This window comes from Lissotriton helveticus, chromosome 4_1 (assembly GCF_964261635.1).
Source record: "Lissotriton helveticus chromosome 4_1, aLisHel1.1, whole genome shotgun sequence".
In the NCBI taxonomy this organism is placed as follows: Eukaryota; Metazoa; Chordata; class Amphibia; order Caudata; family Salamandridae; genus Lissotriton; species Lissotriton helveticus.
In genome coordinates, this window is record NC_136063.1 from 2,027,795,654 (window position 1) to 2,027,822,072 (window position 26,419).

Consider the following 26,419-nt stretch of genomic DNA (forward strand, 5'->3'; position numbering starts at 1 on the left):
AGCTGCGCACTGATGAAGAGCTTCATCTCTACAGGTAACGCCCTCGGTGCGGGTTAAGCGCCACTTTGGGAGGGTTGTGGCGGCAATTGATGGGTGTTTCCTCACTTCCTTCCCTCTACCGCTTACAGTATGAGGCACTGACATTGTCCTCCCTTCTTTGCATGTGCCGAAACGACCCGAGTCTGAGAGAGCAATCCTGGGGGAGAAGACAACGGAGGGGCGAGCCGACGAATGACAGATAAAAGTGTCCCTATTGTTTAGTTCTTATGAATCACATTATGAGCGAGGTACTTGGCTCCTAAAAGTGAGCCGATCTCCGCAGGATGAATTTCTAAGCAAACCATGCGACCATAAAACAGCGGCAGAGTCTCTTCAGTGAAGAAGACTGTTCTAAAATACGGGGCTAATATTTTAGAATGGCATGGGTGAACTTAGAGCTGAAGACTCGAGGTAAGCACCATGTTGGATTGGGGGTTGTTTTTGCTTTATTTGAGTCTGACCTGCTGACTGTACTCCCAGGAGTAGCATAGCATTCCCAAACCGGCAGTGGGGGTGGGCGTGGCAGAACGGAAGTGTTGTAGAAGAAGCAGCTTCTTGAAGTAAACACGGCGTCACCACCTTTCTGTGCTGCTGTGAGTACTGAGGGCGATCTAGAGGGGCATGCAGGTAAGTGACCAGCAGGATTCTGCCCCGGAAAACAGTGGACCATGGGTGTCAAGTCCCACAATGAATGTGTGTGGGGTTCTGCCTGTGTGTGTGGGGTTCTGTCTGTGTGTGTGGGGTTCTGTCTGTGTGTGTGTGGGGTTCTGTGTGTGTGTGGGGTTCTGTCTGTGTGTGTGTGTGTGGGGGGGGGGTTCTGTCTGTGTGTGTGTGGGGGGTTCTGTGTGTGTGTGGGGGGTTCTGTCTGTGTGTGTGTGGGGTTCTGTGTGTGTGAGTGGGGTTCTGTGTGAGTTGTTCTGTCTGTGTGTGTGGTTCTGTCTGTGTGTGTGGTTCTGTGTGTGTGAGTGGTTCTGTGTGTGTGGTTCTGTCTGTGTGTGTGGTTCTGTCTGTGTGTGTGGTTCTGTCTGTGTGTGTGTGGTTCTGTCTGTGTGTGTGTGGTTCTGTCTGTGTGTGTGTGTGTGTGTGTGGTTCTGTCTGTGTGTGGGTGCATGTGGCTCTGTGTGTTGCTCTGTGTGGGTGCAAATGCAATAGGTCTCGCATTTGCGAGAGATTAAGCTATTGGCATTGTAAATGACAATGCCATTTATTTATCTATTTTCAAAATCAACACATAAATAAAAATGTTGTCAATTACAATGCCAATAGCTCTAACTTTTGCAAAGGCGAGACAGTTGCATTGTAAATGCTTATTTCTTATATCAACCAAAGGCCACAAATGAAAGAATATGGCTGTGGCACAACAAACCCATGGTTTAAGTGAACTTATGCGGCCTGCTTCCTGCGTCCCATGGCTCCCCCTGCACCCAGTGTTGTTTGGGCCCCACCTGGAACATCATGTCGGAGGACAGATGACGTTAGAATTATGCCCCTCCCTCCCCCCCCCGAAAAAAATTCTGCGGATTCCCATGGCTGTAATATGACTTTTTAAAAAGAAGCGCTGAGATGAGATATATTGGTATACTCACTCTTTGTGCAGTGGTGAAGGTGGAATAGGCTATTTTATGCAATAGTCTCTGCCAGCCATCTAGTGTATGATTGTGTATGATTACAGCTGATTTTAACTTATTGATGTTAATGTGCCACTACATCAAAACTGTGAACGACTCAACAGTTCTCCATCTCTGCACATTCACTGGGGTAACGTGAGAGGGCAGGAGAAAGGGTGAAGTGGCTATTTAGGGGGACAGATGAAATGAAATGAAAATTGCACTTATATAGCGCGTAGCTACCCGGAGGCCTCGCAGCGCTTTAGACTGAATACTGGTGGCAAGGCCAGGGGAGATCAGCACATCTTTACAAACAAGTGCGTTTTTAAAGCCTTTCTGAAGGAAAGGTAATTATTGATTTCTCGAAGGGAGAGGGGGAGGGAGTTCCAGATGTTTGGGAAAACACAAAACCTGCAAAGGTACTGCCACATATGTCCAGGAAGTATTCATACCTACCATTTTAATACCCTCACTCATTCTGACAGGAGTCTGGTCTGGGTTAGCACTACCCCAGATCATACTGGATTAGAACACGTTGCACCAGCCTTCATGCCACCCCGCACCTAACCCAGACCCCCATGTGAGAGAGTCATCTCTCCGACCGGATTACTTATAATGATGGATCACTGAAAAGGCATTTTAAGGAGAAGTCTTTGAAGGCTGGTTTTAAATCCACTGAACCTCAGAGTATTAAAGGATGTTCTGAAAATGCCATGGAGCAGGGATAGTGTACTTTCTTCATGGGTTTTCCTCTTCACAATCTTAAAGTCATACCCCTGCAACTTAAGAATAACTAATCTCCTCTATCTCATCTATTAAACCCACCCACCATCTGCATCAACTCACATACCCCTCCCTCTCCACTACTGATCACGTCTAAATCTTATTAATGGAGTCTACTACAAAGAAAGTGAAGAACATGTACGGAATCGTTTTCCTTGAGAGACAAAACTCGTCCAAATAACCAACAATAATCAATAACTACTAGATTAGCGACTAACTAAGGGTTACGGAGCAGCGTGCTGCCCGGCGCAACGCTCTTTAATGCCATGTCAGAGGTAAGAAGTGTTGTATAAATTAAATTGCAAACGTGCCATTTAATTCATTTGGAAAACAATACTTACAGGCATGCGTCGACACAACCAGTTAATTCCTTCCTGTTCCACCTCGATGACCTCTATCTTTCAACGTAACTGTTCACGGATTTTGGGCAGGGACAAATCAACTAGGAACGTAAACATCTATTGAATAACCATTCAAATCATTCCAGCACAATACCGGAAACTGCGGTAGCTCGAGTCGAGACCGGTATTTGTTATTCTGCACGGAGTAGTCGCATGTAAAGTGCAGCAAATTACGGAGCTTTGTAATGCAAAAGTGCATTACCAATAGGAAATTGTAATTAGAATGTGTTCTGTTTCCCGTCATTATAAGCCACTGTTGGATGCACAAACAGAGCTTGCCCGAATCCTTCAGCACAACAAACTGCGGGCTCGTCGCCAGATTCACGGCTCTAACGAATCCCCCGCGCCTGATTTTTCCTGTGAAATGTAATAGGGAAATGACGGAGGAAACAGGCAGTAAAGCACCGCGTGCACTCACGGATGTTTTATTCATACTCTCCAGGGACAGAGTACAGCAGCACTTCTGAGCCACACCGCTGCGTTTTACGGGAAGTGATTCTGTTTCCAGATGCACCAACTGAGTTTCAGCCACAGTATGCAATAAACAGAATTAGTATTTAGCAGTGATTTGTAACAAACCTGTCTTTATCTCGTTATGCTAGTCTAGAGGGACAGGTGTGGAAAGTAGTGTGTAGGCCTTAAAAGCAAAAGAAAAACGTAAATGAAACCCACAGCCGCATGCTTTTCTTCATTCATATTTAAATACCTCTTACACGAAGAGCATTATACCATTTAAAATTCATATCTGGAAGGCAAATGAATAAGAGAATATATTAAGGAATTATTACCCTTGCGGAAATAAATATACTGTAAATAGAAGAGGTTTAGTTACTCAAGCTACATCAATGTAAAATAAGACTAATTGATCTAAGTATGTCCTTATGCTGTGATTTACTTATTAAATTGGATTCTTTGCACTGATTACAGGCCCAATTAGTCTGGTTACATTGTTGAGGCGAGTTAAACATGTGTGACAATCCATATCCAACGTATCATCTTTATACACTTAAATGAAATGTCATTCATGTCGCATGTGTAGGAATCCTAGTCACTTATAGGTCAAACGTGATAAGCTATTTCCAGGTGTAGGGCAGTTTTCGGTTTGGAAAACTCGCAATGTATGCATGAATGCATGTATGTATGCAGGTCGTACTCCTGAGTGCGAAGACAGCCTAAGGCATGCGTGCACGCAGAATGCATTTGGAGACTACATAACTGATGCATAGTCTCCACACAGGCACACAAACATACAACCACATATTTTTATGTTAGACTACAGTAAGGGGAATTTCGGTTAAGTATTTGGAGGGTCACAAGATTGCAAAAAGTAGGTAGAACACCAGTAAATAACACTGTGGGTACAGTGCTTAATTTGTAAAATAAAATACATTCCAGGTCCCTCATTTGGAGGTCACCGCAGCTTACACCATCCATTGCTCCTTACTACTAACCATCACACACTGCAAGCAAGACAAGTCAGACTATTTGAAGGGCCTCCAAAACTGAATGGCTTAAGCAGCATGTATGAACCATTTTCCATGTATATTGGATGAATAAACAATTATTGTTGTGTTAATCTCTAATTTAGACAAACCGTGTCACCATGTGGAGACTGTCTAAGTGCTAGTGTTGACAATTAAGTGACGGTGACGAGCACCAGCAAACACCAGGTCAAATTAAGTACTGTGCGGGTAGCCGCAAGAGTTATACGATGCAATTCCAATAATTTCCTGCACATCTCATTTACATAAAAATGGTCCAGGTGTGCGCAACTCAAAAAGTGTGCAAATCTGTGCTAAAATGCCCCCTTTTCAAGATAGGACGCCCTTCAATAAAAAACATTTGCATTGAATGAAAAACGTTTTTTAAAAAACAGGCCTCCTTGAGCCACGGAGCACACCTTCAAAGTGACTTTGTCCCATAGTTTCTGGTCCATCTTTAACCCCTTTGCAGCGGGGGTAATTCCCCCGCAGTGCAGTGGGGGGGGGGGGGGCGCACGGTGCTCCTGACGAGTCCAGCTCGTCATGCTGCCCAGTGGAGCTGGGCTCATGACGAGCTGGACTCGTCATGACTCCGCCCACTCCAATAGAACGCCCGCACGAGCGTGGAATTCACTGCGTGGGGAGTGCCGCGGCCGTTATGACAAATCACACAAGATGATGGACGGAATGTTGCACAATGGCAAAACATTCACCCCAGTCACAGATCTGGGTTTAATCCATCGTGGTTTTGCTCACCAAGCCACCCCAGTTCAGAAATGGCCATATGCAAATCAGTCTTGACCCTGTTCCTCATGGGAACAGTCCAGCCCGAACTGCCAAGCCAAGTCTTCCCTGGACTGGAATCAAGCATCCTAGGACCGGTTTCTGGCTATCAGCCGTCTTCAGCCAGGATAGCTTGACTCCAGAGGCTTAGTGAGCACGGACCCACGTCTGGGCATACCCTTCCCACATAGGGTGAACAGCAAAACACACAAGATGATGGACGGAATGTTGCACAATGGCAAAACATTCACCCCCAGTCACAGATCTGGGTTTAATCCATCGTTGTTTTGCTCACCAAGCCACCCCAGTTCAGACATGGCCATATGCAAATCAGTCTTGACCCTTGTTCCTCATGGGAACAGTCCAGCCCGAACCCTGACGCTCAGGGACCGCACGCCTCAGCAGAAATGGAACGGAGCTGCTCCCTGACAACACGGGGACTGCCGGAATTGCTCCAAGGGCAGGCTGCCGGAGGGATGCATGCCGAGCATCACCCGCAGCAGGGAGTTGGATTTCCATGCATCCACCTCAGGGACGGAGGACCCATCACGACAACTAGCGCAATCACACCGGGACGATGTGCTCACAGACAGCTGCTCCGCACACTTATGGCCAGCCGCCCTGGAAAATCTTGCGGCGAGGGGGTTATAGTGTGCATACCCCAGCCTTAATCCATGTACTACCTAGGATAGGCTTGCTGGTGCTGGTGAGCTCGGCTGCCTTGGGTTTATTACCTTAGCAAGTGTAATACGAAGACAGGTACCTCATAATCTTGTACATGGGTACCGTTTTACACCTAAGTGGAGCACATGAGTTTCTGTGCCTTGTCATTTCACGGTGATTGATGCAGGAACTACTACAGGTTTATGCCTGGAAGTAAATGTGAGAAGTTGGCCTGATATATAGTGCTCACTATTCTACTGATCACTGTGTATCATACCAAACAACCCTTATTGATGATTGGTTGTAAGTCAACCTTTCAGACCAGCTATCTTAGTAGCATGGACACGAGCAGTCTTCAGGCTAAACTCTAGAGGGCGTGTTAAGCCAGCTGTTTCACCATCACATATACCCCTTGAACACCAAGTGAAAGGACACCACACAAGTTGTTATGAAAATAAAGGATATTTATTTATAACAAGTCTACCCTGAACTCTTTATGAGTCAGGGAGCTAAGCACAATACAAAACTCTTACGAAAATACTTTAAGTTGCACAATTTACACAAATGCCCGAGGGGCACGAAAAACCATATACTACAAAAGTGGAATGCGAAATACTAGCAGGTAAGTAACAAGATCCAGAGGCTTCCGGATCGCTAGGACTACACTACTGAACCCTAAGGTTAGGAGCAGGAGGCCTAGGGAGATTGGGTGCAGAGTGTGCACTCTCACGCGGGATGCGGGACAAAGTCTATGGATGCTAGATTTCGTAAAGTTAGTGTTATCGGACGAATCCGACTAGTTAGGCTGAAAACGAAAAAGGATCTGGACACTTAGATAGTGAACCTACGTTGGAGCACCGAAATGCTCGAGTTACCTAGCCCAGGGGCTGCGGATGCATAGGGTTCAAAAGACGTCGGGAATCCTCGTTACAGTCTATGGAGCCTGAAAGAAGAAGTTGCTGGCAGGTGACCAGTGATGAAGTTCGATGGGATCCAAGCCTGGATCGGAGTTGAAGATGACCTGAAAGCAGAGGGGACTCAGTTCTTGATCACTAGCCAGTGATCAGATGGGCACCAGGATGGCACCGGATGAAGTCACCTCGACCAGGTGAGTGGGCGACGCTGGGCTCTGCAGTCTCTCGGACCAGGAGGCGTTGTCGGCGACCAGGATGGAGGGGCGAGCTGTCCCACGAAGGTGTCTGCTGTCGGCGCTGCTGAAACCAGGATTGGAGCAACAAGCCTTGGCAAAGGCAAGCCCACGCGGTGGACTCAAGATGGCGTCTGGAGTGGACCAGGAGGGTCCGGGGTGCTCCTCTGTTGGAGGGGAGCTAGGGCCAGTCTGGAGCAACCAGACCAGCAGTGAAATTGTCGTGGTACGTCGTCAAGAGGGTCACTAGCCAACGGGCAAGTGACCGGACAACGTGGCAAGCAGCAAAGAAGCAGAAGGGCCCCACGCAGATCTCGTGGATGCTGGGAGGCTGGACTTCGGTGCTGGAGCTGCTTAGGGTTAGGGCTTCTCAAACCTCAGTGCACTTACTCGAGGGTCTCTCGGGGGTCGTGCTGGTGAAACGTCGTGCAGGTCTTGAAGATGGCCGGTCCCACGGGTCTCGTCACACCCACGAATCTCAGCTGGGCTGGATGATGTAGGTAGAGGTCAGAGATGGCAGGGAATCCGGGTCTCGTCGAGCTGGGCAGTCTTGATCCAGAGGATGGACTTACAGCAAACCGCAAGAGCTTCGATGGTGCCTGCTGGTGCAGGGTGGCTACTCCTTAGCCACAAGGGAGAGTCTTCAGAAGAGTCAAGAGTTCCTTTCGTGGAAAGTAGTTTCAAGATTCAGAATTATCTAATTTGGGAAGGGGGCCTGCTCCTACCTTTATCCTAAGAAAAAGGGGCTGGCACGCGACTAAGTCCTGCCCTATGGGTGGGACTAGGAGGGGGGTGGTTACACCCCTCTCCTTTGTCCGGTCTCTCCCCAGCTCAGGGGCTGGTGTGCCCCAGGAACTGGTTTGAGCCAGCATATGCACAGTGAGCACCGGGGTGCCACTTGCAGTCACCTTCCTTTCAGCCCTGCCTACCTGGAATACACAAAATCCTGTCTGGGATGGTGCTGGCACCGCCCCTGACAGGAAACCCTTTGTCCATGCCTCCGTTGCTGGAAGGACTCCCAGCAGCAGGAGGGCAGACTTGTGTCTCGGTGGCAGCATCCATTTTGTGGAGCTGAGGCTATGTCTGACTTTAACCGGGGTTCACAGTTACATACATGTCGTGTCCCTCTAGAAGGGTGGAATGCTAACCCCGTCGCCAGAATTGGCGAGGGGTTAGTATTCCAATTCGTATGACACCTTACTCAACATGTTTTGATAATGCTATACCAAAGTTAGCATTTAACCGCGAGGATTATAATGCACTTAAGAGTATATGGTATAGCGTTATCATGGAACAGCTATTTGGACTTGGTTCCGCAAGCTGCAAACGGGCTCAGCTCATGCCAGAGCACCATCTCACCTAATTCCAAGCACTCTGCCTTCAGGATTGATAAGGCCTGCCATAGGAGTGACTGATAGGAATATATGTGTCCATTTTAGGGTTAGATATAGGAATACTATATCTAAAGCAAAGGGTGTTTACACCACCTTGCCCCAGCTGTCGTGCAGCCAGTTGTGTCTGTTTGGGTGGCCAGCCAGGGGTGGCATAATACATGCTTCAGCCCCTGGTAGGCCCTGGGTACACCTATGCCCTGGATACCTAAGGTATGCTGTACAGGGACTGATAAGGTGGCCCAGTACCAATTGGTAAGATGCACCTAAGGTACATGGTTGTAATTTAGAGAGAGAACAGCTAGGCTGTGGGTCTGATTAGCAGGCCCACAGCCAGGGAAAGTCGTAAACCAGTGAAGCAAAAAGCAAAAATCTGGGGTGGCCATGGGATTGCAGACCCCACTCTCCTACAGTAAGACCATGATAAATGCTGTGTTTTCAGAAACTGCATAATACAAAGAGTTTGATGGCTTAATGTTGTGAGGTATGCCTGATCATGATAGGGGGACGAGTACCCTCTCAGAAACTGCACCATATGTACAGTCTGGGTGCACTAAATATGATGTTATATGTTTTCACAATGTTTGAAGACATGTGCAACTTATAGTTATTTACTTCAGTGCACTACATTTGATGTCATGACAAATGCCTAATTGCAAAGTGATTTATGATCCATGCTTTATTATGATAATTGCCTAGTGGCAAAGTGATTTACATGGTTCATGATCTATGCATTCTTATGACCATTGCCTAGTGGCAAAATGATTTATGTAATGTGGTCTATGTGCTTTATGTACAATACAAGTGATATTTTTATATAACCTTGTGTGAAGTCTCTTTTATGGTGCATGTTGTGTTTCACTGGTGTGAGTGTGTGATGCGCAAACGCTTTACACTGCCTCGGGGATAAGCCTGACTGCTATGACAAGCTACCAAGGGGGTGAGCAGGGATTATCACGTGTCTGTAACTCCCTTACCCTGACTAGAGAGACCAAAGCAATAATCCACTCAGCAATCCATACAAAATAGAGATCTGTGATTGGAGTTCTTTGCAGCAGGCATATGAAACCCCTTCGCTACTTTATGGCAAGTGAAAACTGCCTCTAGACAAAACTCTGATCTCTCTATCTCTAGCAGGAACATTATTAACCACTAGAGTTAACTTGACATTTTTAATGCGGCCTGAAAACTGGACACACATGGAACTCTGCCAGGTGTTTATAAATCATAAGTTAATACTAAACACAGCGCTCCCCCTCGAGGTCAGCACCCCCGTCCACACCAGTCGCACTGCCCTAAAGCTGGTCCTGTTTATCTCAGTGAACTGCTGAGTGGGCACTTACTGAATGAACCTAGGAGTTCCCTTTGACAGGAAGTAGTCAAAATTAATTTCATACTTGGGGCCAACCCAGCAGGAAATCTTTGTGCCTTGTTTGACATATAGGTTGTGATATTCTTTAGTTTCATGTGAACAGGGCTTAATTTGTAAAGTGTAAGAGGTAGAAGAAGTAGTAGTAAAACGAAGTTTATTAGGACAAGTATCCATAGAACATTCTAAAACAATAAAATCCCCTATAAAGTATAAAATTGGCTTAAAACCCACAAACCCCCCATGAACAGCACACCCTACTGAAACCCATCCTTGAAACTCTGTTTGACAATAGGCATAAAATGTGCAATCCCCACTGATACATCAAAGTAGCACATTTTGAACAGCTCTATCGCCTCCAACCTTTGCAAGGTTCTGTATTTTAAAAACAAGGGTCTTAAAAACGTAATAAGAATAGGAGTATAAAAACACAGTCCACGAGTACATGAGACAAAGAACCTTTAGTATTCAGGGGACATGAGCAGAAACCATTGCCATTCTAGATCATATTACATCAATTGCAGGATGAGTAGATTGGGTTACACCCCACTCTCACCTTTAAAATGTTTTCCGCAATTGGGGATCTGATATCTGGGCTAGACAGGGGAAAATCGTGTCAAGGGTGTTCAATGAGAAGCTGATGGAAGGTTTCTACCTCAGATAAGTCAAGAAAAGCGACCGGGCAAACTTTCCCACAGCTATTCAGCATTTGCTTAGCAGGAAAAGGCAACCAGGCTATGATTGTACCCCACTCGGAATGCGTATTTTTAAGGTCCTTTAGCCTTTTCCTTGCTTCCCTCGCCCACCTTCTTTCACTGCCTTGGATCTCCTCCCAACACAGTTTAGACACCTTTAAGGTTTCAGCATCCACCAAAAGTTTATTGAGATATTTGAGGACCTAGGAGTGTGCCAACATGTTTCAGGAGATCAGATTCAGTTCTCTACTTATGCCCTGGACCATAGTACCTGAAGGCAACAATAAGCGCCTTCTGAGAACTGCCATCTCTAACTGATCCCAATCGAAAGAGGGGTCAAGGGCAAGTACTTCAGGTCCTTACAACCCCAAAGAGGGTATTTCCCCTTCATAAGCCTTTATTAAGGGGGTGGGGGCAAGGCCATCGTTTTTTCAAATGAATCTGATCAGGCAACTGGTTTGCAGCATAGACCATTGCTTGATACAACCCATATGTGTGTCCCATTCTAATTTCTTGTTAAAAGACAGACATAGGTATTTGTAAGAATCCACTATTTCGAGCTTTCGAGAATGTAGGTATGAAGATGTATTACTTTTTCCCAAAGATCAACACCTTGGTTTTCTCCAAACTGATTTTCAACATATTGTGCTTAATGTATGCTTCAAGAGAGTCTAGTTTTCTCTGTAAAAGTGAATGGGATATAATCCAGCAGAACGTGATCATCCGTATATGTCAGGCAAGGAATCTGCCGGCTCCCACCTTTGGAGGGGAAATTACTTTGCCTGGGCTATAGATGCCAGACGGTCTGCTAGAAATAAACTAAATAGCAAGGGGACTAGAACAAACCCTTGACTCAGACCATTCTTGATGGATTTTTTTTAGATAGCCTACCTTATTTATCTAGTTCACCCTATGCCCAGCTGTCTGTGTGTAAAGCATATAACAAGCGAAGAAGGTTGATTGGGAGCTTCAAGGCAGCAAGTTCATTGAGTCGAAGGCTTTCTAGAAATCAAGTAAACAACTACATAGACTTTGGTTCACTTCTAGTGCCTTCCAGATAATGGCCCAGAGAGCAAAGCAATGCTCTATGGTTGAGTGACCCTCCCGAAATCCTCCTTGCTCAATCAGTACAATTTTGTGTTGGGAAGTCCAGTTCTCCTGCTTGACAAAATAATTTTTGAGTACACCTTAACAGAGGTGTCCAAATGGTTGATCAGTCTATAATATGAAGGGTCCGAACCATTCCCCTATTAAGGTCGAGCATCAGCGCGCATGCACTGTCTGCAAGATCTGCTGTCATCAGTAATACCACTCTATTTTATCCTGCTACTCACCATTGGTCAAACTCCTACGTTGCTCTTCTTTACTGCCTCATAACTGGTACAGCCAGCAATACGTCACTTCCCTTGTTCAGCAAAGGAGCACCGGTTAAGTACAGTATCGTTCTCCTACAGCGCAGCGCGACTCTGGAACTCCCTCCCCATCCATCTGCGATCAGAGCCCAATCTACTGCCCTTCCGCAAAAAGTTAAAAACCCTGTTGTTCAATAAATCAGACTACGCTCCCACTGTTCCTTTACATCCGCCGTCCTAAGCGCTAGGACGCCTCAGGGTAGCTACCGCGCTTTATAAAAACTCTTTACATTTCATTCATTCATTTCTTGCAGGGCTTTTCTATTAGTTTAAGAGAACATTTTTTTTCCCCCGCCCAGTGCTGCTTTTCACCCGGTTTATTTAGCAGCACTTTTCAGAAGGACCCATTCATTTTTCATTATTTTTAGGCATGGGGAGATTAAGTAATTGGACCACAATCGCAGGATGTTTGAGCCTCAAACCTGGTTCCCCAGCTTCAAAGTCGTCCACTTTGGCCATGAAGCCACATCTTTCCCAACTCTCTAAAAAACAGATCAGAATACCTCCTTGTTTTCTTTTTTCCCTCTGTCTCGTGGTCTCTGGTGACTACGCTGGTGTTGCACCACGTCAGGTGGGTTCAATCAATATGATTTGCATGACATGTCCAACCAGTATAGTGCTGCTGGCCACGCGCACTGGCATAGTTCGCTAGAATCCTTTGCAGCACTATATGTTAGGCAGAGCCAATCCGGGAGACTTATGTGTTTAAGTGGAGGAGAGAAGAGTACTGCGGATGCAGACTATGTTTATAGGGCTCTGGGAAACGTGTAATATTTTACTTGGCATAAGCGACAGCCATTTTGGCTGTGGTGTCCATTTAAGTTTCCATTGTGATTCTTTGTCTTCTCACTTTGCTTGTGCTATCTATTTTAGTTAACTTCCTGACTCAGCTAAAAAGCAATGTACGTGCTGAGAGTTTGTAGCTGCCAGTACACCTGTTAATTGTCAATCATTTAATGCTGCCATAAGCATTTCTACTCCCCCTCCCACATCTGCCCTTGTTTGCTGATAACTATTTCTAAAACGTGTTCTTCCTATTTCTGTTCACATGTTTACACTGCACTAAACCTGTATAAAAGGGCACTGGTTTGTGAAGCCAGTGTACTACCTCAGGCAGCACTTGAGTGCTGTGTGGATGTGGTCCCACTCATGAGTGATTAATAAACGTATTATTTATTTCTAACTCCATTGCTGATCTCTATTTTGCTGGTCTTCGGACCCGTGGACAAAAGGGTGACCCTGCACCAGTGTACACCTAAAAAGGTAAATTTCCCTAGTTTGGCGGCCGACTTTTGAGGCTCCCTTGGAGACGCGGCCATCCGAAGGAGTGGTCTTGATGGAAGATCGAAATTTTGCTGTGGAAGCGCACTGCACAAGGAGACCTTTGTCTTTGCAGGCCGACGTGACTATTCTGTTTTTCCCGATATGACCCTCCTGGCGGTGGCCGGTCTCAACTGGGGTTTTCTTTAGCGCAATTTTGTAGTGACAATTAGGTCGACCATAGATCGGCAGGTGAGAATTGGAGACTTCTGTTTGGTAAGGTCGCTAAAGCGGCACGCTTGATTTGTTAAGCCTGGGATTTTTGTCTGAATTTGTTATTCAATCTTTGAAAAGTTTGAAGGCAGGTAATGTGGAGATTTTTCTCCTTTTTAAATATTTTGAGTAGTAATATTTTACACATATTAGAAAAGCAAACCTGTTCTCAGCCCACTCCGTAGGTGGTGTTGCTGCTCTGGTGGTACCAAACAAAGTTTAGTAAAAAGTCAGCCAGCTCCCTCAGAGGGAACACCATCAGGAAACAGCTACCGGGAGTGAGATACAAAGACTAGCCGTGAAGGACCAACTCCTGCCTGCATAGAACATCGCGCGCTCCACCGGCCGCTCTTAGCGCGGGATAGGCAGAGTGGACTTTTGGGGAGCCGAGAGGTGTTTAGAGGGCTGGAGGCTGCCGGCACAGGGGACTGTGCGTGAGAACTGGCAGGAGCCCCGCACGGGCTGGATTGATTTCGGCGGACGGGTACAGACTGCAGGACCAGGGAGGGACTGAGAAGCAGGAGGCGCCGCGAGGATGCTGTGGACCACGGCGCAGCCAGGGGGTCTCCTGGGGGCTCTCCTCGTCAGACTGCTGCTGACCTCCTCGCTCCTCCGGCTCAATGCTGCAGGTGAAATGGAGGTGCCTGAGTCGCATGATCCTTTGGGTCAGATGGACGGACATGATCGACTTGTTCCAACGCCAAAAGGGTATTTACTGATATTTGTGGAACCAGTGAATAATATCACTGTTGTTCAAGGCCAGATTGCAACACTACACTACAAGGTGGCAGGAAACCCACCTCCCAATATTCGATGGTTAAAAAATGATGCACCAGTGGTCCAAGAGCCGAAAAGGATCACTATCCGGAAGACTGACTACGGCTCATGGCTTCAAATCCAAGATCTCGATACTACAGATACTGGATACTATCAGTGTATTGCAAACAATGACTTGAAGACCATTTCTGCAACAGGGGTCTTGTTTGTAAGTCTAGGTCCAACACATAGCCCAAATCACAATTTCCAGGCAGACGATCAAGAATATGGCTTTTGTCAGCCGTACCGAGGAATTGCCTGTGCACGATTCATCGGCAACCGGACTATTTACGTGGACTCTCTCCAAATGCAAGGGGAAATTGAGAATCGAATAACAGCTGTGTCTACACACCTCTCCGACATCTGCTCTCAATTTGCCATCCCTTCCTTCTGCCACTTTGTGTTCCCAATCTGCGATGAGCGGACCCGCACTCCGAAACCGCGCAAGCTGTGCCGGGATGAGTGTGAAGTGCTAGAGAATTACCTCTGCCGGCAGGACTACACCATTGCCAGGTCCAACCCTCTCATCCTGATGCAGCTGCAGTTACCAAACTGTGAGGAGCTGCCACTTACCGAAAGCCCAGATTCTGCCAACTGCATGAGGATTGGCATTCCTGTGGAGAGGCTCACCAGATATCAGCAGTGTTACAATGAATCAGGAACCGAATATAGAGGTACGGTCAGCGTTACCAGGTCAGGCCACCAGCGCCAGCAGTGGAATAGCCAGTTTCCTCACAGCCACCATCTGACAAGCATGGTCTATCCAGAGATCGGTGGAGGGCATGCGTACTGCCCCAATCTCGGCAACCAACACGAAGGCCCCTGGTGCTTCACTCAAAATAAAAACGTGTGTATGGAACTGTGTGATGCGCCTCCTTGCCATAACTCAACCTAAGGGATTGTCCTCATCTCCTCTAATCCCCCTCTCCTAGTTTCCTTCCTCTGAATTCCGTATTTTCTTTGCTCTCAAGACCAAGTTGCATCTCAACCTTATGAACTTTTGTTGCTTAGTTCCATTCAAAAGAGGCAGCTCTGTTGTTGCTCATGCCTTTTACTAGTTGCTGTCACTGCATTCTAGAACAACTAGGTTTCAATAGCATGGATTATAGATGGTTCTCGGGTACCCCCTCAAGGGGATTGTTTCCAACCTGATAGAGGGTTATACCTTGAACAATAAGTCTATGATGAACTGAAGAGGAGATGGGCCGAGGATTCCCCCTCGGCCGTCACCTACCCAGCCGGACATTGGACAAACTTTCCCTTCGTCTCTCAGCTGTATCTATACACTACCCCTTTTGCCCTCATCCCCATTCCATTCCTCACCCCATTTTCCTTTTCTTCTATGCTCCTAAAAAGTTATTTCTGGTATCTTTTCCCCTCGTCTCTACGTCCTGTCTTCCTCCTACCCCTTTACCCTATCCCCTTACCCTTCCTGCTCCATTCACCTTGTCCCCTATGTTCTTTAAATGCTTTTCTTGATACTTACGTAACTTTTAACTGATGTAATTTGCAACATTATTGTCCCTCATGTAAAGCGCTCGGATTCCATCAGGTCTAGCCAGCGCTATATAATAACTCATTAATTAAATTTGTTCCCATTTAGTACTCTTTCTCCCTTTGTCTACCTCCTTAGCTCCTAGCTCCTAGCTCCTATCCACTCTCCCCTGAATCTCTCACCTTGCCTGCTAGACTGCCTAGCCCCCTGTCCTTTGTGCTCTTTGACTAAGCACTCCTTCTCCCCTTATTGGGGAAAGATCCAATATTTATACTCTGGAGTCTCAGTGTAACCGTTGAGAGAGTCCACTGCGCCAAGGGAGCTGAGGTATGGTATGGCACCCTTTGCCAAAGCACTCCCTCTCCCCCTTTTGGGGAAGGATCCAGTATGTAGGCGTTGGAGTCTCAGAGGCCCCTCAGAGAGTCCCCTGCGTAAAAGGAGCCTCTCGCAACAGAGATAGGGAAGTGATACCACTTCCCCTGGGATCACAGCTTACTGGACTTTGGACGTTGCTTTGACACGTCTACCGGTTTGTGTCCCCGTCGCCCTACCCCTCTTCTTTCCATGTGATGTCCTTCACCCTCCCCTCCTCTTTCCCGCCTTTATTACCGGTCTACTTCCCCAGCTCCTTCCCCACTCCCCTGAATCTTTCCCCTTGCTTGCTTTTCCCCTTTCGTATTTGTGTTTGTTTATCTTGACCTTACAAGTAACTATGTTGCAATGCTCTAATAACTGTGTAACCTTTGTAACGATGTAACCTGTAACTATGATCTGATGCTCATGTAAAGCGCGCTGATACCTCCGGGTCTAGCAAGCGCTATATAAAACCTTTAAAATAAAATAAATAAATAAATAAAGAGACATGCAAGTGAAATATGGTATTTCTTCCATAATGTACGGTCCACTGTGGAACAAACACACAAAAAAAGATTCTGATCTACAATGGCCGGTGAATGAGTCATTTGTGGTTCAACATGTAGAGCAGAGTTTATTTAAAAGAAAAAAGTAGACAGGATATGTTTGATTGTGTGCGTATGTGGGAGGAAGAAGTGCGACAGAGAGCGAAAAGAGCAGAAGCTATAGCAGAAAAAGAACAACGAAAAACGATATATCAAAAAGTGCTAGAAATAAAAAATAAAGAAAACAAGGAAAAAATTGAAAAAGAATATAGGGTACATCGATTAGAGGTAAATAGCCAGTATCCTAGTAGGCGCCCAATATATCCCATACTTAATAAACCTCAGGATGACTGCATCCTGTTAGAACGCCCACCACCCCGTATACATTTCCTACTTCAAGTGTCGCTGAGGATGAGGTTTCAGACGAGGAGCATTTGCCTTCAGATGAAAAAGATAAAGATAAACAAGATGGACGACAGACTCGCTCTACTTTGACTAAGGCAGAAAAGGATACCTTAAAAACCGCTATTAGGGAGGAGGCTCGTTGCAGAGCAATTTTATTTTGTAAAAAAATTTGTTTGGGAGGTAATATTGGATTATGGACAAATTTCTCAGGAACTAGAGCCAGAACAGAGGGGACTTTTCCTTTTTCAAACCTATCTGATATGATTAGAAGAGTGGTTAAAATACGAGACGCAACATTGCGTTTACGAAAGGAGAATTAGCTAGAAACCAGAGAGGTATGAAAGCGGTTCAATCTCAAGCACAGAATGTAGATGCTCTGGTGGAAGAGGCTACACCCAGTAGTACTACAGTTACTGTAAAACCTATGCGTGAAGCTGCACCCCTGTATGTTCCCCCAATGTGTCGAACCAATGATGATAAAACTTCGGATGATGCAAAGGGATATATTATATATAATTGGGGTTATACTCCTTGGAGTAGAGCTGATGTGATGACTCTTAAAGCTGCTTTGCCTGACCCCGGAGAAATCCTGGCGCCTTCTATGAGTAGGTGGAAGGAGCAATTAGCTCCTGCACTATGACCTTGCCAGATATTGATATGTTCCTTGGGCTTATTTTGCCTCCTAATATGTGGAGAACAATACGTAAAATCGATGACAATGCAGCATATGGTGATATCTGGGAACATTTAGAACAAATAGATGCGGAAAGGGAGCCTGTGCAGAAACCTCAGAAGGAGATATTAGATCTTCCTAAAGCTATTGTGACTAAGTTAAAGACTCTCATACCCCCTAAGAAAATAGATTGGACTACGTTAGCATCCTTTAAGCAGAAAACGGATGAGTCAGTTCCTGACTACTTTTCAAGGTTTGAGGAAACATTCCATGATTTTAGTGGTCAGTCATTGACCGATGATACGGGTAAGCATTTGTTTGTTGATACATTTGTCACTAATACGTTACCGGAAATAGCTAGCCACTTAAAGGCCAGCGAGAGTTCTTGGCCCACGTCTTCTCCAGTTTCCCTTTCGACAATGGCCTAATATTATAGAGTTTAGAGTGGGTGGTAGACACGCCGGCATACACAGCAGGTGACCTGAGCTGTGTTTTACCCCCTAGAGCACCTCTCCTTTTGCTCCCTGAATCTTTTTAAACGCTCGTTTTTGTTTGTTGGGAAATATTAATAACATTTACGTTGAGCTTTTAAAATTATAGGCAACTCTCCGGTCCACCGCGGCTGCCACTGGGGCCGTTTGTTGTGGAGAGAGGCTGCCTTTAGCATTGGACTCCGCCAGGAGCAGCGGCCATATTGGGGCGGCTGGCTGTTGGCGGTCTAGTCATCCGGCTGGGTACTGATAGGATGCCTTTAATAAGTTACTCGAGAGAGAGCAACTGCTGGATATAGAGCAGATATGGAATAGAGGCAACCCAGAGCCTTTTGAGATCTGCGGCAGTAGGGGTGGGTGGGCAGGCCATTGCAAAATGGCCAGAAGAGAACATTTGAGTTGGCAGATAGGTGAGGCCAAGAATTCATCAAAGAAGCTTTTTATGATATTAAAATAATTCACTAACCCTATAGTATGTTGGACGGCAGCCCCCCAGACTCAACAACTCTGTGACAATCTAGCCACACATTTTAGGGAAAAGATAGATAAAATATATAACTCATTTGGAGGAGGAGAGATCTCCAATGTGTTTTCTCCACAGCCAATTGGTCCCTCACAATCTAACCTGGACTCATTTTCAACCATTACGGTTGAGCAAGTAGAGGAGGCACTTGCATTAACAAAATCAAGATCAGAGTCAGACTGTTTCATTATGGCAAAGTTAGCCACGAGCTTAGCTGCCTCACTCTCGGCAGTTTGTAACATCTCCTTGGAGACCGCGGTCCGCAAAGCTGCTGGATGGCGGTCTACTGAACAGATCGCTGCACCGTTCCATGATCAACGGACCTGGACGATAGTCTTTTGTCTTCCCCACGGTTCCTATACCGGGAGTCAGGCAGTGGATCGCTGGATCCTGCCTCGCCAAGAACTTGTCCTACTTCCACCCTCCAAGCCAGGACGGGGCTCCGTTCCTGTGCTTAAACCGTATTCAACGGGGAGTTGGGCAGCGGATCGCTGGACGCTGCATCCACATTCATCTGACTTATTCCCCATTAATTAGACCAGTCCCAGAACGGGGACCCGTTCCTGGGCTGTTGCATGACTCATGGAACGGCCTCCTTCTATCGTCTCCGGCCACCACACTTCGCCTCTTCTGGATCCTACCTTCGTTCTCCCATGGCCGATCTGGGCTCAGTCACTGTTCCAATACCCCGATCACCTTCATCAATCGGCAACCCGGTCCGGATTAAGATCCTAAATCAATAGGATCGAAACGCCGTCAACCCGCAATACAGCGCGACTCACGGCGCAGTTCTTCCTCTGGTTCCTAAACCAATTGTAAACATCAATTCACCAAAGAGGAACCATTAACTCTGTATATATTGTGTCTTTCATTTTTGTCCCTTTGCGTCCTTCGCTGTTTTCCACCCATATTTCACTGTTCGTTTCACTATCACGTAGCGTACATAGCCCCCTTGGGTTGCCCACCACATTAATTTGCTTCCAGTGCTGATATCTCAAACTGTTTATTGTCTGTTTTTTGCGTAAATAGGTCATTAAATATATGATGATATATGCACTTCTAACTCAAATAGAAACTCCTAGTCTCTCTTTTTTCTATGTCCAGATCTTTTGTAATGCCTTGCACATACAAACGTTTCTGTTACCAAAGTGAATCTAATTGAGATATTGTTGTTGTTTACACATGTACACCCAGATCTCAATCTAGTCCCCGGGTTATACTCCTGTTGTCTATTCCCATAGGTCTGTATAGGGCGGAGATCACCTTCCACAAAGCTGGCTCCACCTCCTGTGGTGCATCTGAGGAATCTGGCCCACCCTGACAAAGAAAGAAGGTGCACCTTGGCAGAATGTACCCCGAACTGGTTTGAACTAGGTCCAGGCCCCTCTGCCTTCAGAGGACAAAGGATTTGCTGATATAAATATTGGGACCCAAACCCCAAGATTTTAGATCTCGCTGGAATCAAGGAACCTGTCAAAAAGAAGAGCTGGAAGAGCTGCCAGGAGGGGTACTGCCCCTTTGCTGTGTTGTTGCTTTGTTGGGTTGGCCTGCAAAAGCTTATTCTGCCTTGGGTAGTGAAGGGACTGGACTGAACAGACCCTCCAGCTTTTCGCGATTTCGAGATTCACGAAAAAATTGCGAAATCAGGGGACTAGCGCGATGGCCGCGATATTTACATTTGTGGCCGCGATATTTACAAAAAAAGTAAAAGTTTCTACCAGGAGACAGCAAAACACATAAATCTCCATTTATTGGCTGTGCGCGCACACACGTCATTCCGTGCTGCCGTCCAATATCTGCTTCCTCCTGGCCAAGCTGTGAAAGGCGATCAAGCAGAACAATACGTGTACAGCTTTCACAGTCCCTTTTTTTTCTCAGAACAAGTCTGCAGAAAATCGGAGCCTTGATCAGCAGCAATTGAGAGAAAAAAAGAACCACCCGTTAGGTTCCCAGATATTTTCTTCAGGCGTCCACAGCCTCTTGGATGTTTTCGAAGTTGCAGCAGTTTGAATTCTAAGCTGCCCTACAAAAGCATCTGGCTACACAGGGTTTTGAATCATTTGGTGGTTTTACCTGCCTTGTTGTAACGGCACGTGCTGTTTTGCCAACATATCTTCCACAAAGATATTTCGAGGCATGAGCTGCTGCGCAACTGTTGTATTAAGAGAGGTATTTTATTTTGAAAGCTTCAATGCTGTCTATTAAATTAGAATTAATCTTACTAAAGATCCAATGATGAACAGGGGCGAATCTGGGAATATGCTAATGGTTTTCATTAAAATCTGATTTCATTTATTAATTTTGTAAGCGAGTGCACTACATGAAAATCTTAAACTTCTGCAGTTCACTAATTGTGTGCTTATAAATGCTGTCATTTGTATCCTGGAAATATATTGAATAGACACAGGCATGTATGCACACACAGATAAATTCACAAAAAATGCCCTTGAAATTTCATGCAAGCCAACAAGCATACAGTAACTTTTAAATATGCACACACATACAGACAAAAATAGATCGATTTGAAAAAGAAAGAAACATTTCGGCTGCCACGTTCCCAAGCTTATCCAGGCACAGATTGGATATAATAGAACATGCAGTGGAGACTGCATCCCTTATACCGTAGTGTGGAACCGGGGTGAACCCCCCCATGACTAAGCAATAAATAGATCCCATCCATGAAGAGTACTGTAGGAACCCACACACTTCAGTGCCCCCCATCACAAATATAAGACGCCATAAAAACCCTAGTATGCAGCTGGTTGACTCCGGGCATGGTAGACTGAGAAACCCAACCTTGAAAACCGACCTGGAGTAGTGGACGCTTTTATTATAGATACATACTTGTAAAACTATGGCCTTTAGCAACAATGTTTGGAAAATTGTGCTGTAAAACGAATGGTCTGGCTACATGTAACAATGGTTGAGGACACCCATTCCTCTACTGCATCCCAGAATGAGGTTGGGCTGTTTAGTGGCACTCACCTGTGCTGTGGGGCCTGGTATCTAAACATTTTCAAGAGTTGCTCATAGCACCGATCTCAGCCCTGTGAAGAGGAGACTGAGCTTACCTGAGTTGTGGCTATCACTCACTCTGGCTCTGAGGCAAACACTCCTCTTGGCTCACAGGTGTAGCACATTTTTTTGGGGCCCAGGAGGTAGAGGTGCCCCGGCAGGTGTGCATACATGGGTGCTAGAACACCCCAGGGAGAAATAGGGCCCCTCTCACGAGATGCAGATAGGAAACTTTAAATATGCCTATTTCACAGTGGAGTACTCAGGTAAATCAGTTTAAATTGATTTAACGCTGAAAAGGAATGATTAGGAGTAAAATAAAGTGCCGCAATAATGCCGCTAAATTTCCATTTTTGTGCCGCTAAATTTCCTTTTTTGTGCCGCTAAATTTGCAAATCTATGCCGCAAAATCCTGGGGGGTCTGACTGAACTTTCTCTACTTGTGCTGAGTATCTCCAAGGGCCTGAAACCGAGCTGGCCTCCTGTTGAGGAGTCTCAGGGTCTGCAAAGACTTCACCAACCTCTGGGTACCGCCTCTGGAACCGTTGTTTCACTGGCCATAGAGGGGAGGGAACCGCGACAGACTCCGTCATCCGACTCCGACACTAGCCTTGTGTCCTGAAGGCACCGCAACGAAACACCGTCTCGCCCTGCACCGCCCGCCTCGATCTCACCGATTCCGTCCTAGACGATCGCCACCGAGTCAATGCTCGCACCGAGGGGCACCGCATCCTGCATCGCCTCGCTTCACTTCGCTGGCCTGGGCTCACCGACACAGTCACTGCTGGCTGGACACCCGTGACCACCTAGTCACGTACAGCTGTCCGGCTCAGCCCGCACCGATTCCCTCCAACCGGCTCTGTCGCTGCATTGCAACTTGCCAGCACTGCATCAAGCACCGTCTCGCCCTGCAACGCCCACCTTGGTCTCACCGACGCCGTCTGGACGATCCTTACAGAGCCGCTGCTCGCACCGCATCGAGGGACACCGCTGTCACTTTGTATTGCAACCGCGACAGATGCCAAGACCGACTCGCACCTCCATGTGAGTCGCACTAAGAAAGGTACTGTGAACAAGTCTGTCCCGCTGTTGCTGGCCCGTACCGACGCAGTCAGCTAGAACTGTGAGACTCTGTTGTTTTCAGCATCGCGGTAGACTCGGACCGAGTTACCGACTCGTACGAACTGTGTTTTCAACGTAATTTTGCCATTTAAGAGACATCTGGTGAAGTAACTATTTTTAAAGTACTGTATTGTAGATTTTTATCGTATTTGGTCTGGTTTGAGTATATAAAAATATTGGATATTTTTCCAAACTCGTTTGGTGTCCGTTTGTAGTAATTACACTGTATTATTGTTGGTTATGTGCAAATACTTTACACACTGCCTCTGAGACAAGCCTGACTGCTCGTGCCAAGCTACCAAGGGGGGGAGCAGGGGTTATTTAAGGAGTGTAACTCCCTCATCCTGACTAGAGTGGTGGTTTCTGCCTGGTTTTGGTGCAAACCTTACCCAACCAGAAATCCCAGGTCTAACACTCTCACAATCACAAAGTATCGCAAAAAAAATTGCAATTTTGTGGACAGCAGGTTACCTATTTAGGTCACCTCCTGTCTAAGGAGGGAAGTGCACTTACACCAGACCGCATTCAGACTAGTTTAGATACTCCCGTGCCCAGTACTCAGAAGGGTGTTTGTGCACTGATTGGCCTCACTTCTTTTTGTAGGCAGTAGATCCCTAGTTTTTCACACATTATTAAACCTTTGTTGGCCCTTTTGACTAAAGACACTCCGATGCCCCTCCCTTGGACTACTGAATGTCAGAATGCCTTCCAACAGTGACGCCAAGCTCTTTGCTCTGCACCAGTATTAGGAACTCCAGACTACATTAAGACTTTCACACTCTATGTCCATGAGAGGGAAGGTTGTGCCCTCTCTGTTTTAACACAAACACACAGTGATAAGCAACGTCCTTGTGCCTATTTCTGAGCTGTTCTTGACCCAGTCGCCCGTGCACTGCCAGGATGTTTCCGAACGGTGGCAGCAACGGCTGTATCTACGTCAGTGAAGGAATAGTTTTGTCACATGAACTGCTTGTGTAAGTACCCCATTCTGTTGATGCTTTGCTAAATCAAAGGAAAGCACAGCATTTGACTACTGCTCGCTTGACAGGATATGAATTGACACTTTTGGCCCCTCATATTACACTGAAAAGATGTTTGACACAAAACCCTGCCACATTGTTGCCGTTTCCATCTACACAGTCACAAGAGTCACATGATTGTATATTCCTTACTGAAGAGCAAACAAAAGGCCGCACTGACCTACAAGATACACCTCTCTCTAGTGTTGATGGGGAGTTATGGGTAGACTGCTCATATCTAAAATTGCCTGATGGCACCATATCTGCTGCCTGTGCGATTACAACACTTCAGACAGTAGTTGAAACAGCTCGCATCCCACAGAAGTCAGCCCACTGAAGTCAGCCCAAGCAGCCAAATTGATTACACTAACGAGAGCGTGTGAGCTTAATACAGACTTACTCGTTAAAAATGTTACTGACAGCGAGTACACTTTCGGGGTGGCACACAATTTTGGCCGCTTGTGGAAAGACAGGGGCTTTCTCACCTCACATGGGACACAGATAGTGCATGGAGAATTAGTACATAATCTCCTTACTTCTCTAATCCATCCTTAGAAAGTGGCAATGGTTAAGAGTAGTGCACATAAGAAAGTGATTGATAAAATAGGAGCAGGATATGATGCCAGGCAAGAGGTGCTGGACATGCAACAATCTTCTTCCGCTGATGAACTAGACCAATGGTCTAAGGAGGGAGCTACTGAAGAGTTGGGGCCACTTCTTGTGAAGGCACTTGCCTGTAACAAGTCTCCCCAATGGCAATCTTCTTAGAATGGGTCTGCGCGGGACGGATAAGGGAGGAGGGCTGCTGGAGGAATGAAGATATGACCAAATGGAAGTCATCCACAGCTTACTTATACCCATGATTCACATGGCACATGGGCCGGCACATGTTGGTGCATCCTCAATGGCAAAACAACGTATGCAAATTTGGGATCATCCTGATATTGCCGGCACTGATAAAAAGATGGTCCAGTCTTGTTTGGTCAGTATTCAGTATAACCCTGGAAAGGGAACACAAACTCCAACAGGAGGGTTTGCAACACCAACTGCACCTTTTGAGGTCAGGCAAATGGATTCAGTTTGAGTGCTGTAATAACTTAAAATACGTCCTAGTAGTGGTTTGTGCCTTCAGTAAATGTGTGGAGGCGTATGCTACGAAGGATAATACAGCTCTCACGGCAGCGAATGCTCTCCTAAAAGAGTTCTTTACTCGATTCGGCATTTGTCGGGTCTTATGGAGTGACAACAGACCTCATTTCATTGGGCAAGTTGTCGAATAGGTCATGAAGGGGTTGGGGATTAAGCAAAAATGTCATTCCGCTTTTCATCCACAATCAGCAGGCTTGGTGAAGCATTACAACACCACCCTGAAACTGAAATTGGCTAAAATACAGGCTTCAACATCTTTGAAATGGCCTGATGCCCTGCCCTAGCACTACTTTCTATCAGATCAATACCACATACATAATCTAGCCTTATGCCATAAGAGGTTTTGTTTGGCAGGCCCATAAATATTTGGGGAATCCCCAAGCCTCGCCCTATACATGATGTAGCCCATGTGTTGATGAGTGACTATTTGTCCCAGTTACCTGACAGCTTGTCTTCCATTTATCAGAAGGTACGGGAAGCTCTTCCAGACAGGTCGCAGGGTGAAGGTCATGATCTGGGCCACAAGAACTGCAGTGCGAGTGACCAACCGGAAGAACTGGGTGCATGCCACCCATTGTCGAAGAGTTCTGCATGCCCTTGTGAGCCCAGCTGTGCTGACAGATCATCAAGACATCCTAGTCACTGAGAGCGGACAAGCTGTGTCACTTGAAAGAACTGAGGAAGTATTCCCGGACCTTACGATCCCTGGTGCATCTAGATATCTGCTTCGATCTAGAAAGAGACATTTCATCGCAGAAAGAGCCTGTTTGAGCCACTGTCCTGGGTGGTTAAAGACTGACTACAAAGGGGGGTAGCCTATTAGTGACTACTCGTCTCAATGTTAGTGAAGAAACCAATGCCTGCCCAGGACCTTAGGGCGCCATCTGTTTTGTTGTTTACAGACTAAATGCACATGCCGGAGGAGAAGAAATTGCATGCTGCAAAAGTCTGTAGTAAAAACATGATGCTCGCTATTGGACTAACTTTGACTGTTGTCATCATTGCTGTAATAATGTGGGTTGTAGAGGAAGTAGCTCCGGCTCGAAACTTATGGACTGCTACTACTCCTGTCCCCACCGAATATTATTATTTTACTCTTCCCCATCATGAAAGAAAGCACCGAATGTCGTACGTCAATAACACTTTCATACAAATGTTGCATCATACTCATAATGCCACGAACACTACCAACTGCTGGGTATGTGGAATGAAGCCAGCACATAAGAAGAAGGGAGGAACACCTTTCATTCCCTTGCCATTCTCACATAATGGCTCCTGTAGAACCTGGTTTGCACTGTTGTGGGCCTCTAAAATTGCTAATATTACCCTAGCTGATGTAGGAGGACTTAATCCAAAACTTAATAAAGTTTGTTACCCCGATGAGAAAGGGGACCCACAAGCCAAATGAACTGTATGGGAAATGGAGGAGTATCGCAGAGGAAATTCCCCCACACATTATGTTTTCCCCAACATTCAAACGGCCAAGGGTAACGGGCCTTTTGTCATCG

General features: G+C 46.2%; 1 protein-coding gene and 1 pseudogene across 1 annotated transcript in view; one reads left to right on the forward strand and one right to left on the reverse strand.

Moving 5' to 3' along the window:
• Positions 1-26,419, reverse strand: part of TBC1D8B (TBC1 domain family member 8B) — a 1,086,956-nt gene that overhangs the window by 964,333 nt on the left and 96,204 nt on the right. The window lies entirely within an intron of this gene.
• Positions 13,802-15,015, forward strand: LOC144826862 (tyrosine-protein kinase transmembrane receptor ROR2 pseudogene; annotated as a pseudogene).